This window comes from Chlorocebus sabaeus, chromosome 22 (genome assembly GCF_047675955.1).
Source record: "Chlorocebus sabaeus isolate Y175 chromosome 22, mChlSab1.0.hap1, whole genome shotgun sequence".
NCBI lineage: Eukaryota > Metazoa > Chordata > Mammalia > Primates > Cercopithecidae > Chlorocebus > Chlorocebus sabaeus.
In genome coordinates, this window is record NC_132925.1 from 76,249,976 (window position 1) to 76,265,697 (window position 15,722).

The 15,722-nt window shown below is 39.3% G+C and overlaps 1 protein-coding gene across 2 annotated transcripts in view; it reads right to left on the bottom strand.

The window, feature by feature from the left end:
• Positions 1-15,722, bottom strand: part of SYNPR (synaptoporin) — a 332,629-nt gene that overhangs the window by 84,453 nt on the left and 232,454 nt on the right. The gene's annotated exons all lie outside the window — the stretch shown is intronic.

Here is a 15,722-nt window from a genome sequence, read left to right on the forward strand (position 1 = left end):
AATGCTGGCATTCTACTTGTGACTGATAGGAAGCTTCCTTTAGCAACGAATTAACTTAGAAAGTGAGTCATTTTTTTACAGAAATGAGGTAAATATCAGGAAGGTGGATATGGTATTTGGGATGTGGATAGCATATGTGGATATGGTATTTGGGATGTGGATATGGAAATTTGGGATGTGGTAGCTAATGGATTAATGTGTGGGAAATGCAGTCTACTAAAAATCTTTCACTAGTCCACAGTAGAATGACATACCCTGGGTCCTTCCTCAGTGAGTGGAGGGCAGATTCCTGGTTTATGCCTGTTTACCTGGCTGTTCATCCTAACCGTTGTCACTTTAAAAGGGAAATAAAACACCTAATAGTACATTACAGGCTCTGACCTGAAATCACAGTGAACAGGGGTGATAGATTTTTTTAAAATTCTAAGACTCTTCATGACATGCAAAACAAACAAACAAACAAAACCAAAAATCAACCTTAGCAAAGAGTTCTACTTTCTGCCTGGCAGAGACACAGGTAAGATGGCTATTTCCGACATCCCCAAGAAGCATGAGTGGCCCCAATCACAGTGCTCCCTAGGAAGGCTCACACTGAGCCTTGGGGAGATCTGCCCTAGTGGGACTGTCAGCGTGCATCTGTCAGGGTTCTTGTGGTTACTACGTTTGGTGATTGGGCGCAAAGGGAGAGAATAATTCCTGGGATGAGGTAGGGGGTGGCTGGGGGAGACAGAGAGAGAGCTGATGGGGCTGTGACCTCTTTTCCAAGAATGCAGCCAACTGGCGGTGACCCTGCTTGGAGGACCCAGGAATAACCCCTTAACATACTCTCCTCATCCCTCAACAACTCCCAGTGCTACCCCTTAGCCAAAGACAACAGGAAGCCAGACATAAACTCCTCCCGCACCATAGTGCAAGGTGGAAAACATGGAGAGTGGACTTGGAAGGGCAAAGGGAAGCATCCAGCACCCTTCTCCTTTTCTGTTCCAGTTACTCTGCCCCCAAGCCTCCAGCGTGGTCGGTGAGATGGCATTTTCAGAGGGCAGCATCGCCCCACCGTCACATGTGCAGGGGCCCCAGGTTACTATGATTCCCCTAATTCCCACTGTCTTCCAACCTCCAAAATATATGCGGAAGGGGCCCACTTCTATTTCTCTGTTACAACCTGACTCCAAACCAAAACTATTTCTTTCTGGACTCACGTCAGCCTCCTCATGCTCCCCCATAATCCACTTTCCTCACTGCAGCTAGAATAGTCTTTTAAAACACAAAGCAGAATCTGTCACTTCCTTTCTAGAGTCCTCCAAGAGCATCCTGTGCTCGGGGTAAAATCTGAACTCCTTTTCATGGCCCACAGGCCCTGCATGATCTCCTCTGCTTCCACTCAGACCTCCCCTGGACGCCTTGCCTCCCTTTTCGTGTTTCATCCACTATGCTCCCTCTGCCGTTTTGTGCTGGAGAACGCTTGGTTGACTCTCAGGACTTTGTCACTTACTGCCCTTGCCTCCCATTCCACACATCCTTGAGCTTATCTGTCTTCCATTAAGACAGTCCTTCTCCAGCACGGTAGGTCCGAATCACCTGGGAAACCTCAACAAACATAACTGAAATCTATTGCAACCTCGGGGACAGGAGCCTGGGTTTGTTCATAAAGCCAATGCGCATATTTGGAGGAGCACCACAATGTTGAAAGAATGGTGATTAGTAACAATCATTATATGATGCAGTTTCACTGGCTTTGCTTTCAATAATCCCCTGAAGGAAGTTTGGTGAGATGCCCAAATATAAGAGGTCCAAAAGTGTCCAACATCAAGTTACATAAAAATGGTGAATACGTAGTACAGTGGTAGTAGTTACTGTTGTTGTTATTCTCACAGACTAGGAAACTGAGGGTCAAAGAGAAGGGAATTCCTTGGATAAAGTGAGACATAGGAAGCAATAAAACTGGAACAATAGAGTACGGTCCTCCATTTTCACGTTAGCCCTTTTTTTGACAGCAATTGATAACAACCACAGCAAACATTTCTGCTGTGCTCATCACATGTCCTGCTCTGTGCTCAGCACTTTACAAGCATTAGGTTATTTACTTAACTCAGTAAGTCCATGAGTTTAGGTACAATTGTTATTCTTAAATTAAATTTGACAGGCTTGAAACTCGGAAGTTAAGAAACATGTCCTTTGTCCCTCCAGATCTACTTGCCCCCTTCTCCTCTGCACTGTGCCTGGGGAGGTTGCCTGCTTTGGACCGCCTCAACCTGCTCTTTTGTCCTCTGGTTTCTGGTTGCCATTGGCCAGTCAGAAGCACTGGCAGGAGGCCTTGGGGTGGTCAAGGAGCTGTGGCCAACACCAGCCCTCAGGCATGCCTCTTGAGGTTTCCCTGCACTCTGCCCACACATTTGCAGAGAATCTCTTCATTACTTATCCTCAAATCGCCCAATTGAATGTGCCAAGTGTTTCCTGCAAGGGCCCTGACTAATACCATCATGATCATTATGAGTTAGGAACTTAGATCCAGGTTTGCCTGATACAATTTGCCTGATACAATATGCAAACCACTTTGCATATTGCCTTCAGCATATTGGCTGCAGGAGCACTTTGTGAGGGATCCAAGAAAATACTCCAACATAGTGACTAGGAGCCTGGCCTTGTGGATGTAGCCTTCCCTGCTGGTGTAATTTGTGCTTCTGTTTTCTTATCTGTAAAATGGAGATAATATTAGCACCAATGTCACTGGATTGCCAAGTGCACTCCTTGACTTAATATTTGTAAAAGTGCTTAGAGCAGTGTCTGGTACTCAGCATGCACTCAGTAGATGTTAACAAGCCCCATTATTAACAGCATAGAGTTGGATTCTACAAAGATACTCAGGCAGTTTCCTAGAGATAAGATTTTAAACAGTGGTCCTCAAATTTTTTGATCACTTGATGAGGTCACCTATTATATTTACCAAGAATCCATCCCAGATTCCAGTTTTATAGGTAAAAAGTAGTTCCAACAATCTGTATTTTTAAGAACTGGGGACTTCCAAGTGATTCTGAGAGAGGCGGCACCTAAACCCACTAGAAGAAGCATTGTCTTCAAGAGGTCTAGCGCCCTAGAAAGCTGGGTTATGGAGCGCACGGACACAGCAGTAGCTGGGGAAGTTCTGCTGTGTATCACCCTCTTTTCAGGCAGAACACTCTACATATCCCTTTCCTTCCAGCACCTCTCTTGCTTGTTTCTTTCTCCTTTAACTGACAATGTTTAGAGATTTCCACACAAATGGACACAAATGTGCAAACATTTGGCCTTTACCAAAAACTGGGCCCCAGAGAGGCACAATGGGCATCTCTAGTCAAGCTAGACTCTCACTCCCAAGGCCTGTGAATTTTAGCCATTCATCAGCAAAGTCATGGGCAGGCGGACCCTGCAGGGTAGACAGGGCCAAATCATGGCTTTGCTGTCAGACATGACTTGGATTCAAATTGTGGCCTCACCTCCCACTAGCTGGGTACTCCCTTTCTGCCTGTTAAATTGATGGTGATGGTGATGACGATCACCCTGATAATGGTGTGTGGTGGTGGAGAAACAGGCTGCTGGGGTGTAAGTTATACAGCTGTCCTGCAAGGTGGTTAGACAACCTGGACTGAAGCCAACTGCACCCCAGAATTCCATTTAGTTTCCTTCCTGATGTATCATTGCAGCATTGTTTATAATGTTAAAATACAAAAGCTACCTAATTGCTAATGAGAGAAGAAAGGGTTTAAAGTATTCATGACTTATGTGTGGGACATGCCGGGTCACATATTAAAATTGTGCATAAGGAATATTTAATGACCTGGAAAGACGTTTGTAATATATTCTGTGAAAAAAGCGGGTTAAAATAGAACATACCATCTGACTCCAAATTTGGAGATTTATATGTTTAGATATATAAATTTGGAGACACATATGTGTTTATATATGCTTCTTACACACACACATATATATTGTCTAAAACAAAATGTTAGAAGTGGTTATCTCAGGGTGATGTGAATTATGATAATTTATACTTTCTTTTTTGGTTATCAGAGTTTTCCTAATTTTTAAAATAAATCTCATATTTCACTTTTTGTAGTAAAGGTGCCATAAAAGAGCACACTTTTTCAGGGGATAAATACAATGCATTCAACTCATTATACATATTAATTGAGCATGTTACTGTTTAGCATCAGGTTTGGGGAACAGATGTAAAATACTACCCTTGCAATGTGGTTGTACAAACCAAAAGCCTCCACGATGCAGTTGTGAAATAATCTGTCAAGTGTGATTCAGTGGCAACGTGAACTCTGCCAACCTTGAGGATGTCAGAGGAGTCACTGATGCTTGGTTGAGGGTCAAGGAGGGCTTGAAAGTTGGTTATAGATTAGGTGAGCTGAGGCAACAAGGAGCACAGCTACTGGCAAGCTCTACTCTGCTGGCAAAGAAGGGAACTCAGGGAACAAAAGAAGAATTCACGTTTCCTGAGCACTTGATAAAAGACTTTATCCCTATTAATCCTTTCAATAACCTATAAGGTCACTATTATTATCATATCCTATTTAGAGATGAGGAGAAGAGATTAAGAAAGGATGAATGACTCTCTCATGGTTTCACAATTATATGGTGCCAGAATTAAAGGGAGGATCTGATTTCAGAGCTTAAAAACCTGTGTACCCAATGAAAAAAGAAAACTTGGGCCAATATCCCCGATGAACATTGATGCAAAAATCCTCAACAAATACAGCAGGCTGAATCCAGCAGCACATCAAAAAGCTAATCCACCACGGTCATGTAGGCTTTATTCCTGGGATGCAAGGTTAGTTCGACATGTGCAAATCAATAAATGTGATACACCACATAAACAGAACTAAAAACAAAAACTGCATGATTATTTCAATAGACACAGAAAAGGCTTTTGATAAAATTCATCATCCCTTGATGTTAAAAACTCTCAACAAACTAGGTATTGAAAGACATTTAGGTTGGCTCCATATCTTTGCAATTTTGAATAGTGCTGTGATGAACATATGTGTGCATGTGTCTTAATGGTTAGAATAATTTTTATTCCTTGGGTATATACTCAGTAATGGGATTTCTAAGCAGGTTGCTTGTCCCCCTGAATTTCACTCTCTGATGGTCGTAATAATAATAATTCCTTCTCCAGAAGGGTGTTGTGAAGGTGGACTGAGTCCACATGGAAAACACTCAAACCGTGCCAGGTATAAAATCAGCAGTCAGTATTTGTTCACTGAGAGTTCAGCGAGGTTAGGTAACTTGCCCACGGTTGGCAGATATAGGGCTGTAATTGGAATTTAGGTGTGTCAAAAGGAAAATATTAAGCAGTAAAGGTCTAATGCTGGTGGAGTTAGCAATGCATTTGAAGGGAGAAATTACTCTAATTTTGCCTCCCGTGCTCACTCAAGCATCATTGAATGGGCAGCGTATTTCCATAGTACCTTCTCTTTCTTGCTTGTTTCCAGGTTTGGGACACAGTTAGAGCCCATAAACAAGGTTATGGGGTGTGAGGGGTCAAGCATGTCTGTTTCCTTCTCTGGATATTTGCAATCAAGAATTCAGGACTCTCAAGGCTTGGTGTGGGTAACATAGTCTTTAGAGAATATTACAGATGAATAAAACCTATCAAACAAAGGGTGAAGGTATGTCTCCTGATAAGTTTCCATTCAGCCCCCCTCCCCCTCTGCCTCTTCTTCATCTCATAGAGACAAGGAGGATAGACTTGGTGTGCAAGGATGTAGGTGATTGTTTGAGTTACTTCTGATCTGGGACTTTGATTTTGATATTGTGTGTGGTCATATAATCCATAAAATCTCCCAAAATTCTGACACATCCTGGAGCCACTGCTGTACTTGTGAAGTCAGCCTAAGTGGGAGTTGTTTTCGTGATGTTTGTGGCCTTCTTGCCAACCTGCATTATGAAATCATTCCTTCCATACATGCACGTATTATTGCCCTTGCCACACTATGCTGTAATTTTATTTCCCTATTTGTCTTCCTTTCTACAGTATGAATTCTTAGGGACAGAGCATGTATCCAGTAAATGGCAATGACTGGGATTCTGGCTTTGTGGTCAGGTATACTAAACTGGAGCCCTGAGTTGGCTATAGCTTCTCCCTTCTGACCTCATTCAGATAAATGAAGTGTCACCTATAACTTCTATGTTTTTGGGTAGTATTAATCTAGAATAGATGGGTTTCCCTAAAATTGAGAAATGTGATATGAATGTGCATATTTCTTTGGAGAATGCAAAGCTTTTCTCAGATTTTTAAATGAGCGAAAGGGCAAGAATATGATTCTAAAAGGAGTAAAACATTGTTCCTGTAGTTCGTTAAAAGTAAGCTTATGAAGTAATTCTGGGTTCTGCATGGCACTTTTTGTAATAAAAAAGGGATACTATCATTGATGTCTATACTAGAAGAGTCTGTTTTTCTATCTTTTTTGTGCTTTTCAGTACAAATTCACTTAATGATACTATTCTCTACTTTTTCAAGTATATTTTCCTCTGTGATCATCCACCGAGATCAGACTGACATGCTAAGCACTCTACTAAGCACTTGAAAACACATTAGCTCTTTTAGCCATCACAATGAATCTCAAGCATTAGTATCTCCCCATTATACAGAGAAGGAAACTGAGACAGAGTTAAGACTGGTTCTAAAGCTGCCTGCCTGTGCTTATAACCCCTCTGCTATATTGTCCTTGTTGTTGCCAGAGTCCTCAGTTTGTGATTTTAAGTGCTTCTGTCCACTGCTTGGTTTACAAAACATCTAGGTCTAGGAATTTCAGAATTCTCCTTAAGAATTCAGCCAATATCACATGGATATAGATCACCCTGAGGCCCACAGGTTATGTTCATTTTGAATTAGAATGTTTACTTCCCACAAAAGTAGGTATCGTTTTTATAAACAAATTTTGTAAGACAGGTTAAATAACATAACATACAACATTATTCAGAGGCTTCATGAATATATATTAAATTTTTAGTTAAAGAGAAAGAAGAATAATACATCAAGGATTCTAATGAAAACATGAACTACATGTAAAGCAAGAGAAAAGTTGCTTCCTAACACTTGGATAGGCAAATGCATATTAAACTGATATTTAACAAGAAGAAAAAACTGAAGATAAATAGATGCAGATTTTCCTCTGCTTTTGGAACTGTCCTCTGAAGAGTTATATATAACTGAGTATTTAGAGGAGAAGAAAGACCATAGTCTTTGGTGTCAAATAGACAAGTCTTTGGATCTAGGCTCTCCTATGCCTCGGCTACTTGATAGCTTAATTTGATAAACTACAAAATAAAGGTGAGACTTCACTTGTCTTAGAAGGTTGTTGAGAGGATACGATGTCTGCACTGTATAATGGTCAAGGAGCATTACTATTCTTACTTCCTGTAGAATTTTCCTTGTAATTTTGCATAACACCAGAGTGATTGTTTTCTAGTGGTCAGTTCTTTAAACATGAAGAACTTGATCCTGAAACAACTGATTTCCAGGAGATACAGGACTTTGTTTACAAGAAGCTCCTGAGTATTCTTTAGAACCACTCTAAGAATCCAACTTTGGCACTGCAAAGTATATCAAACCAGAGAGTCAATTGATCCTGTATGAGTTGCCCAAGATGAGCAAAGATGGGGCAAGAGATTCTCCAAGATGGAATGTCCTTTTCTAACAAAAACCATGATGGGCAGCAGGATGGTGAGCACAATGTTCTGGGTATTTTTCTAAATAGCCAATGCTCATGAGTTGGATATGCTCATATGCTTTGAACCAGAAAAACTAATGAGAAATTTGCCTTGAAAATATAATTGTTTTTTGAAAATTATAATGACTATGCATAAGGAATGTTGACTGTACCATAGTTTATAGTAGCCAGATTCAATGTTGGAAATCAATAACCAGTCCCCTTCATCTATAGGGCACTGGTTAAATAAGTTATGCTCTATATGCGTAGGAGGGATCTTCGTGATTGTGATAATGTAAAAAAAATAATAATTTAATGTGATTTAATGTTCAGTGGATTAAGCTACCTTTTTTGTGTGAAAACACATGCAAACAAATTTGGAAGGTAGAAACACACAACATGTCTCTTCATTCAGTTGCTTTCTGAATTATCCAAACTCTCTATAATAATTTTGTGTTGTTTGAGTAATAAAAAGAGTCATTTAAAAAGATCCAGATCATTTACAATATACATGTCTTAACCTCCCCTGTTCTTTTTTCCCAGGCCAAAACACATGAATATATCCCAATTTCCATTAGCAGGCAACATAGGGAAAATAACTCTGTGATATTTTGAATTTTCCATTTAAGGAAAGACTGTTTTCTTTATTCATACTGAGCTGACTAGGAGGGAGAAAAAGAATAAGAGAGAAGTAGCTGATTACAGTGATGTAAGGCTTCAGGATAATAATTATGACAATTCCGCTTAGCACTGGGATAGCACCTAGTGTCTTCAAAGCTGTCTCAGATATTATCTAATTAAGCAAAAGAAGGAAGATAATTACAGGAGTGGGATATTTAATCTAAGAAGCATGAGGGGGCCTTTAGATACTGAGGAGATGAGAACAACAGAGGGGGAGTAGGAAGAGTAGCCACACAGAAATGTAATGCAAAATCTGATATATCATAAGCTCGCAGATGTTTTGAAGGCTGAAAGCAAAAAGCATAAAATGAAAAGATGGGGGGAGCAGAATGATAAAACTCATGGAAATGCAGAAAAGGAAGCTGATGGAAAATTTAACAAAACCGTATTGTTTCTAGAACCCCACATCATGAATCCATTGAACATTGCTTTGTAAATATTTCAATGTATTATAATTCCCATGACTCTGGGACTCACATAATTCCAAAAGCCTTAAACATTGAGCCTGCCACTCAGGATTACTGACAACATTTATCTCTGTAACCGAAGGAAAGCATTAAACATACATCACAGATGTTTTTGTGGGAAGCCTTAGAGGACTGCCAAGCTCCTGCCCCATGATCCAATTTAAATGCACCCAGAAAGCAACTACCTCAAAGGCTATCAAAAGAGCAAGTCTCAGGCATCCTAAGAGAGGAAGGTTATTCATTAGGAGCTTGGAGAAAAGCTAAAATGCAAAATGCTAATTTGAGAACCTGCAGTTCTTGGTTGATCTGATTCTTGTTAACATTGGTCTGTTTCTTCACTTTATTACTTGCTCCAAATGGCCTCATTCTACAATATATATTAGTGATTCTAATTTAATAAATCAGTAACAAGTTCCCTTGATGTTCTTCCTAGGGTAGAAAGAGAGAAGGCTTTGAAGGATGAAGAGACAAGCTGTTTATCTGCCTAGATGAGGGGAGAGAAACCCAGGAAAGTGAACGGTGGAAGCCAACTGCTGAAGAGCCGAAAGCCAGAGATGGGATCTGTACTATGATCCAGCAGGGACAAAAGGCAGAGATTTCAAAGAATTGTTCCATCTTCCATGGTGTTCCATGACTTGCTCTGTCTTCTTCAGCAGGTTTAAAGATGTGCAATGGTACATTACCCACCCTGAAGACAAGCATCTCAACACCTGCCATTTTTTTCCCCCAAAGCATTCAAGCCTGCAATGTAAATACAGCTGCCAATGACCAAATATGAACTACCTGGCCCAATGGTGACTTGCACATGTAAAAGGCCATATGAGAAAAAGTCTAATGCACCAAACACACTTGTGTGCTTTGATAATACCTGCATGCCTTATTGAATTTTTTAGTACTTCACTGATCTAAAAGAATCAAAGAATCAGACTCCTAGCTCTCTACTTTGGATACTGCTCACTGCATTTCTAATATTTGACTTGAAGCAGCAGTGGTGGGGGTGGTGAGCATGGGAAGAAGTCCAGCTTGTGTCACTGCAGTCAATGCCAGGCAAATTATGAGCACTTTCAGCAGGTTTATGAATTAAATATAAAGGGCTTAATTTTAGCAAGATGCCCTGCTGGGATTTCAAAGGCTCCTCAGTTGTTATAATCATAGTCTACTTTTTCTTTTCTGTCTCCTTTTCTTTTTTTCCCCTTTCTTCCCTCCCATCTTCCTCTCTTCATTCCTTCCATTATTCATTCATTCATTTGTTTATTTACTCAGTTATCTTATGCAAAACCACTGAAGTTCTTTGATGCTGTGATCACTGTAGGGGAATATATCTTTTGGGTGGCGCAATTCAACCCACTATACCGGTTTTGGCTACATTTTCCCTCACATTACCTATGTTGAGCAATAAATAATAAAGCCTACAGCATGTGAAGTGATATATTGAAGGATACGGCCTTCTTTGTAAGCAAATATTGGAGACAACTTAAACTTCCATCAACACGAGACTTGGCTAAATACATTTGGTTCATCTATCCTATAATACCATGCAGCTATTAAAAAGGACAAAGTGGGATCTACAAGAATTGATATGTAAATATCTTTAAAATATCTTTTAAAGAGGATTAAGCAAGTCACAGAACAAAATAAAAGTTACAAATTCATTTTAAAACAAACAAGCAGGGAGCAATGGCACATGTCTGTAATCCTAGCTACTCAGAAGGCTGAGGTAGGAGGATCTCTCAGCCTAGTTCAAGACCAGCCTGGGCAACACAGTGAGATTTCACCTTAATAAAAACAACAACAACAACAACAACAACAAACAGAAACAAATGGACAACAAACTCTCCTTATGTGTATGTGTGTGTTTGTGTGTGTGTGTGTGTGTGTGTGTGTGTGTGTGTGTGTGGAGAATTTTTATCTGCCCCCTCATAATCTTTTTCTTTGGAGTATTTCTCCTTTCCCAGGCCAGTTATACGATTCTGGGGAGGAAGGCTGGCACTCAGTCTCTTAATCCCCCTTTCCTGTAGTAAGCAGTATTCAGATCTAGACATTTGTGGTATTTTATTGTGCTAACCATAGGACTGAAATAGAGGCTGGGTTGAAAACCAACCAACAAGCTTTCCAAGGACTTTTAAAATTTAGATTTTGACTAGAACAATTCTTTGCCTTTTGAACCCTGTATTAGTTTTCTGTGGCTGCTGGAGCAAATTAGCACAAACTTAATGGCTTAAAAAAGCATACATTTACCATGTAATATTTTCACAGGTCAGAAATAGGACACAGGTGTCAAGCAGGGCTGTGTTTTCTTCTTGAGCCTCTGGCAAGAATCCATTTTCTTGCCTTTTGCAGCTTCCAGAGGCCACCCACATGTCATGGCCTTTGGCCCCTTCCTCCATCTTCGAATTCAGCCACATCCACTTGAATCCTCTCATGTCACATCTCTATGACCTTGTTTCCATCACCACATCTTTCTCTGACTCTAACTCTTCTACCTTCCCTCTTTCACTTTTAAGGACTGTTGTGATTACTCTGAGCTCACCCAGATAATGCAGGATAACAGCTCTATTTAAAGGTCAGCTGCATTTAATTTAATTTAATTCCATCTGCAACTTTAATTCTCTTTTGCCACGTCAGGTAACATATTTATAGATTTTAGGGATTAGGATGTGTATTTTTGTTGTTGTTGTTGTCAAGAGGATATTATATATTCTGTTCTAAATCTAGAGTAAACCCAGGGCTGCAAATAGCATAATCCATTGAGAAAGCCCACTGAGGTTGGAAAAATGAGGCAGACACACAGAAAGAGGCAGTGCCAAAAGATAATATGAGAGATGAGAGAGAGAAACTACCCTGTTGGGACTTGTGTATCCAGCCATTCTTGAAGGTAGTATACCTCACTTCAGAATTATTATGTAAGCAAAGAGATTCTTCCCATTTGTTTATACAATTTTGCATTGTGTTTATCTCATTTACAATTCAAAGAGTCCTAATTACTCACTTGTGTATGTGTGTCTGTGTCAGTAATCATATATGTTCATATATGTCTAGAAAAATCTAGAAAGAATAGCAGGAATAAAATTAGGGTGGCTGGTATGGGGTAACTTCATTTTTGAGTAAATACATCTGTATTCTTTGAATATTTTACAATAGGCATGGGTTACTTTTAGAATTTTTAAAATGAAGAAAAGAGAAGAGACTACAGCATAAAAAGTAAACTCCTTCGGGGCTCCAAGGTCTAGCTAAAACAGCAGAAATCTCCTAAGATTCTCTTTCTTTTGGTGCTTTTAAATAGTGCACGAGTCCACTTGAGAGCCAATAATTGTAAGTTTCTTCTTAGGCCCTGATAACCTAATTTATTTAGAAAAGCTATTTAGATAGGGCCACAGATGATAAAAGGCCCATGCTCAGAGAGACAAAGAGCCTACTGGCTCGCCTTTGTAGGCCTGACATCTTCTGGTCCAGGTCCACATGGCAAGCCTTAAAAGCACAAGCTTGTCCTAGTTCTCTTTCTTGCCTTCTTGGATTATAAATACGTGCATTATAGGGATCCAAGTTAAAAGAAAAGGAGCAGAAACAAATACCTGTGTTCCCTTTTGCAAAACAAAGACATAAAAGCAGCCTCAACTCCAACTGTATTAAAACATGGGAACAGAATTGTTTGTTAAAATGTCACAATGCAGAACTGTGAAGAATTCTGTTGGACTTGGCACAGTGGGGCACACTATGCTAGATATGAATTCCCCCTCTTTCTTTCAAGGAGTGCTAAACAGAGAAACCACCAACTTGGAGGGAGCATCTCAGGGTCACTTTCTTAGATGAGACCCTCTGAGCACCCTAGCCCATGAGCAGGAGCATCAGGATTTACATTCAGGCCTTTCTAGGTCCATGATTCCCAGTACTCAGGGCCCATGATTCCCAATACCCAGAAAGCATAAGGACCACTCAGGAACCTTATTAACTACTCAGATTTTTAGGCTTCACCTACCAAAAATTCAGAATCAGGAGGCCTGGGGCTGAGTCCAGCAATTTGCATTTCAACAAGCATCCCACATAATCAGATGCAGGAGACCACATTGGAGAACAAATGAAACACACACACACACACACATATGCACACACACACACACACACAAAGTTGTACCTTTTGCCTTTTCAATTATTTGAAGTATCTCAGGCTCTGAAAAGCAGAAGTCTTGGATACTTACATATTTCCAGTTTCCATTCTTTTCTTGTATCCCAGAGCATAAAGAACTGAGACTGGGAGGTGTTTAAATGAGTAACTGTTATTGATTACAGGTTTAAAAAACACAAAGAACCTCATACTCTATTACAAGGAGAGTAAACAAAATTCACAAGCCTAGAGAGAGAGGTAATCAATTTTTTAATATGTTAAATTCACCAGGGTATAAATAATTATTCAAATTTCAGGGAAAGTAAGAATCAAACTTTATTGATTTAACCTTTATGGACTCATGTCAAAAAAATCGCAGTGGTTGCATGATTTAGGAACCCTCTATTTTCTACTGAGATGTCCTTGTTCTCACAATTGGCACATTCATATTTGTGCTTATTTATCTGAAGGGCTGTTGGTTCAGAATGCTATCACCTCCTTTAAACCACACATTGAAAATGGCAGTCAAGTTCAGCCATCTATGACTGAGCTGGACTTGAGCCTTTTAAGTACTAAATAAGAAAACACAGCATTGTTTCAAATTTTCCATTGTTCTCTCCATTCAAAACCATCTGTTGAAACTAAAGGGTGGAAAGAATCATAATACAGTGATAAGGTGAACTGGGTTTGAATGTCCTGCCTCTTTTAACAACCTCTGCTTTGCTAGTTGGAAGCCTCCCAGCTCAGCCACTCTATCACATAATCCTTTCAAATTAAGTTGATTTTTGTTTCCCCCCCTTATTTATTTTTGTTCCTTGCCTTCTACTGCCATATACTCACCATCAACCCCACTCTTAAATATAAGCCTCCAAATAGTACTGCTGTGTCTATAATGGCTAGAATGATATTTTCCAGATAGTAGTCATGAGAAAGGAAGGAGGAAGGAAAGAAGAGAGGGAAGAAAGGAAAAAAGGAAGAAAAGGAGAAAGAAAAGAGGGGAAGAAGAGAAGAAAGAATTCTATCTTGCATTTTAGTAATAACAATTATATGAGATAGTCATTGTGAAAACTGCTTTATAATGTATGTGTCATTTTTAAAATGCTTAATTTTAACAAAAAACTTTCCAGAAAAGATGATTTCAAGATACCATGCTAAGTTTTTTTTGCTTCAGATTATGTTGTACAGTTTTCAAAATATAATAACCTTTATTGTCTGTCAAAAATAATTATCTTTCTGGGGACTATCAATTCAGTTGGAACTTAACAATTAGTATTAGTTTTTATTAGCATTTCTGAATAAACTCATAATTTTTCTTTAGTATAACTAAAGACGTTGAGATTCTTCTGAGAGTATATTCTGTTTTTAACTCCCCAGAAGAAAATAGCCTTAGTTAGCATCTCCAAATCAATGTGTGTATCTTATATATCTTTATGGACAAAAGCAAGGAATGTGCAAAGAAACTGGTAGAAAGAACAAGGAAAGGGCAGCCACGTTTATTTAAGAGATAGAAGAACTTCCTAAGAAAAGATTCACTTACAGATATGAGATGCTTTTCAGGCTATAAGAATATGTATATTCTTTTAGTTATATATATGTGTATACATACACACACATATACATATATACCTTTCAGCCTTAATTTTGTGTGTATATAGATGTACACATATGCAAACATACGTACATATATGTGTGTGTGTGTATGTGTATATAGATATATATGCTGAAAGGTACATGAGAATTAAGGAAATACAGCTGATCTTGGAAGAACTGGGACTTTAACTAGGACCACACAGCCAGAAGTTTTATGTTCTTTCCATTTACTTTCCTATTTGTTAAAAGTCTATAAAGTTATGAAGCGAATTGACAGGGTAAACATGGACTTTGTCTAGGAAGTCACAGAAGACTAGAGACAACGTTCTTTTGAAATTCCAAAAAATTAGTGAATCAATATTTTTCTTCCCGCCTAGTACCTTCTTGTCTTCTGGGAATAGCATTCCCTTTCTAAGGATGAAGAGGGTGGGTGGGATTGTTTCTGCAACTGGTAGCTGCCATCTTTTAATTCGTAATTTGTTGATTAGTGGTTCAAGTTAGACCAACCAGAATGGTTATGTTCCTCCTTTCAGGCCATGTGATTGATCACGAAGAGGTAACATGACCCTAACCAGGCCAGTCATATTACTTGCCTGGGATTTTTCTAACTGAAGCCAGGAGGAAGTCATTTTCTGCTCTGATGGTTGAGTTATGGAGTTTGGTCTTTCCACTTTGTCTTTGCTCCAATGTCAGCTTCTCAATGACATCACATTATTTGAGGTTGCAATCCCACCCCCAGCATATCTGAGTCACTTTACATCACCAGAGTCACCTTATATCACCTGAGTCACCTGACATCTGAGTCAGCTGTTTTTTTCTCCCATAGCACTTATTACTTCTTACTATAATTTATTTATTTACTATAGCCACTGTTTATGTCCATCACTCCCTCTTGAGAATGAGAGCTCCAGAAAGTTAGGAATTATTGTCAGTTGTGTGCGTAGAGCAATAGCTGGAATATATAAATTCTTGTAGGTGAATGAATGAAGGAAGGAAGAGGGAGTCTATAGCAAGAAAAAACAAAATCCTCACAGAAAGAAGCAGAAATAAAAGATGTATAGAATTGATGGTGGTGGAGCTATGCTGTCCAATGGAGTAGCCACTGCTACATGTGGCTATTGAGAATTTGAAAAGTCTGAATTGAATCTGAATTTTGAAGACTTAGTACAAAATAATGTTGAAGAC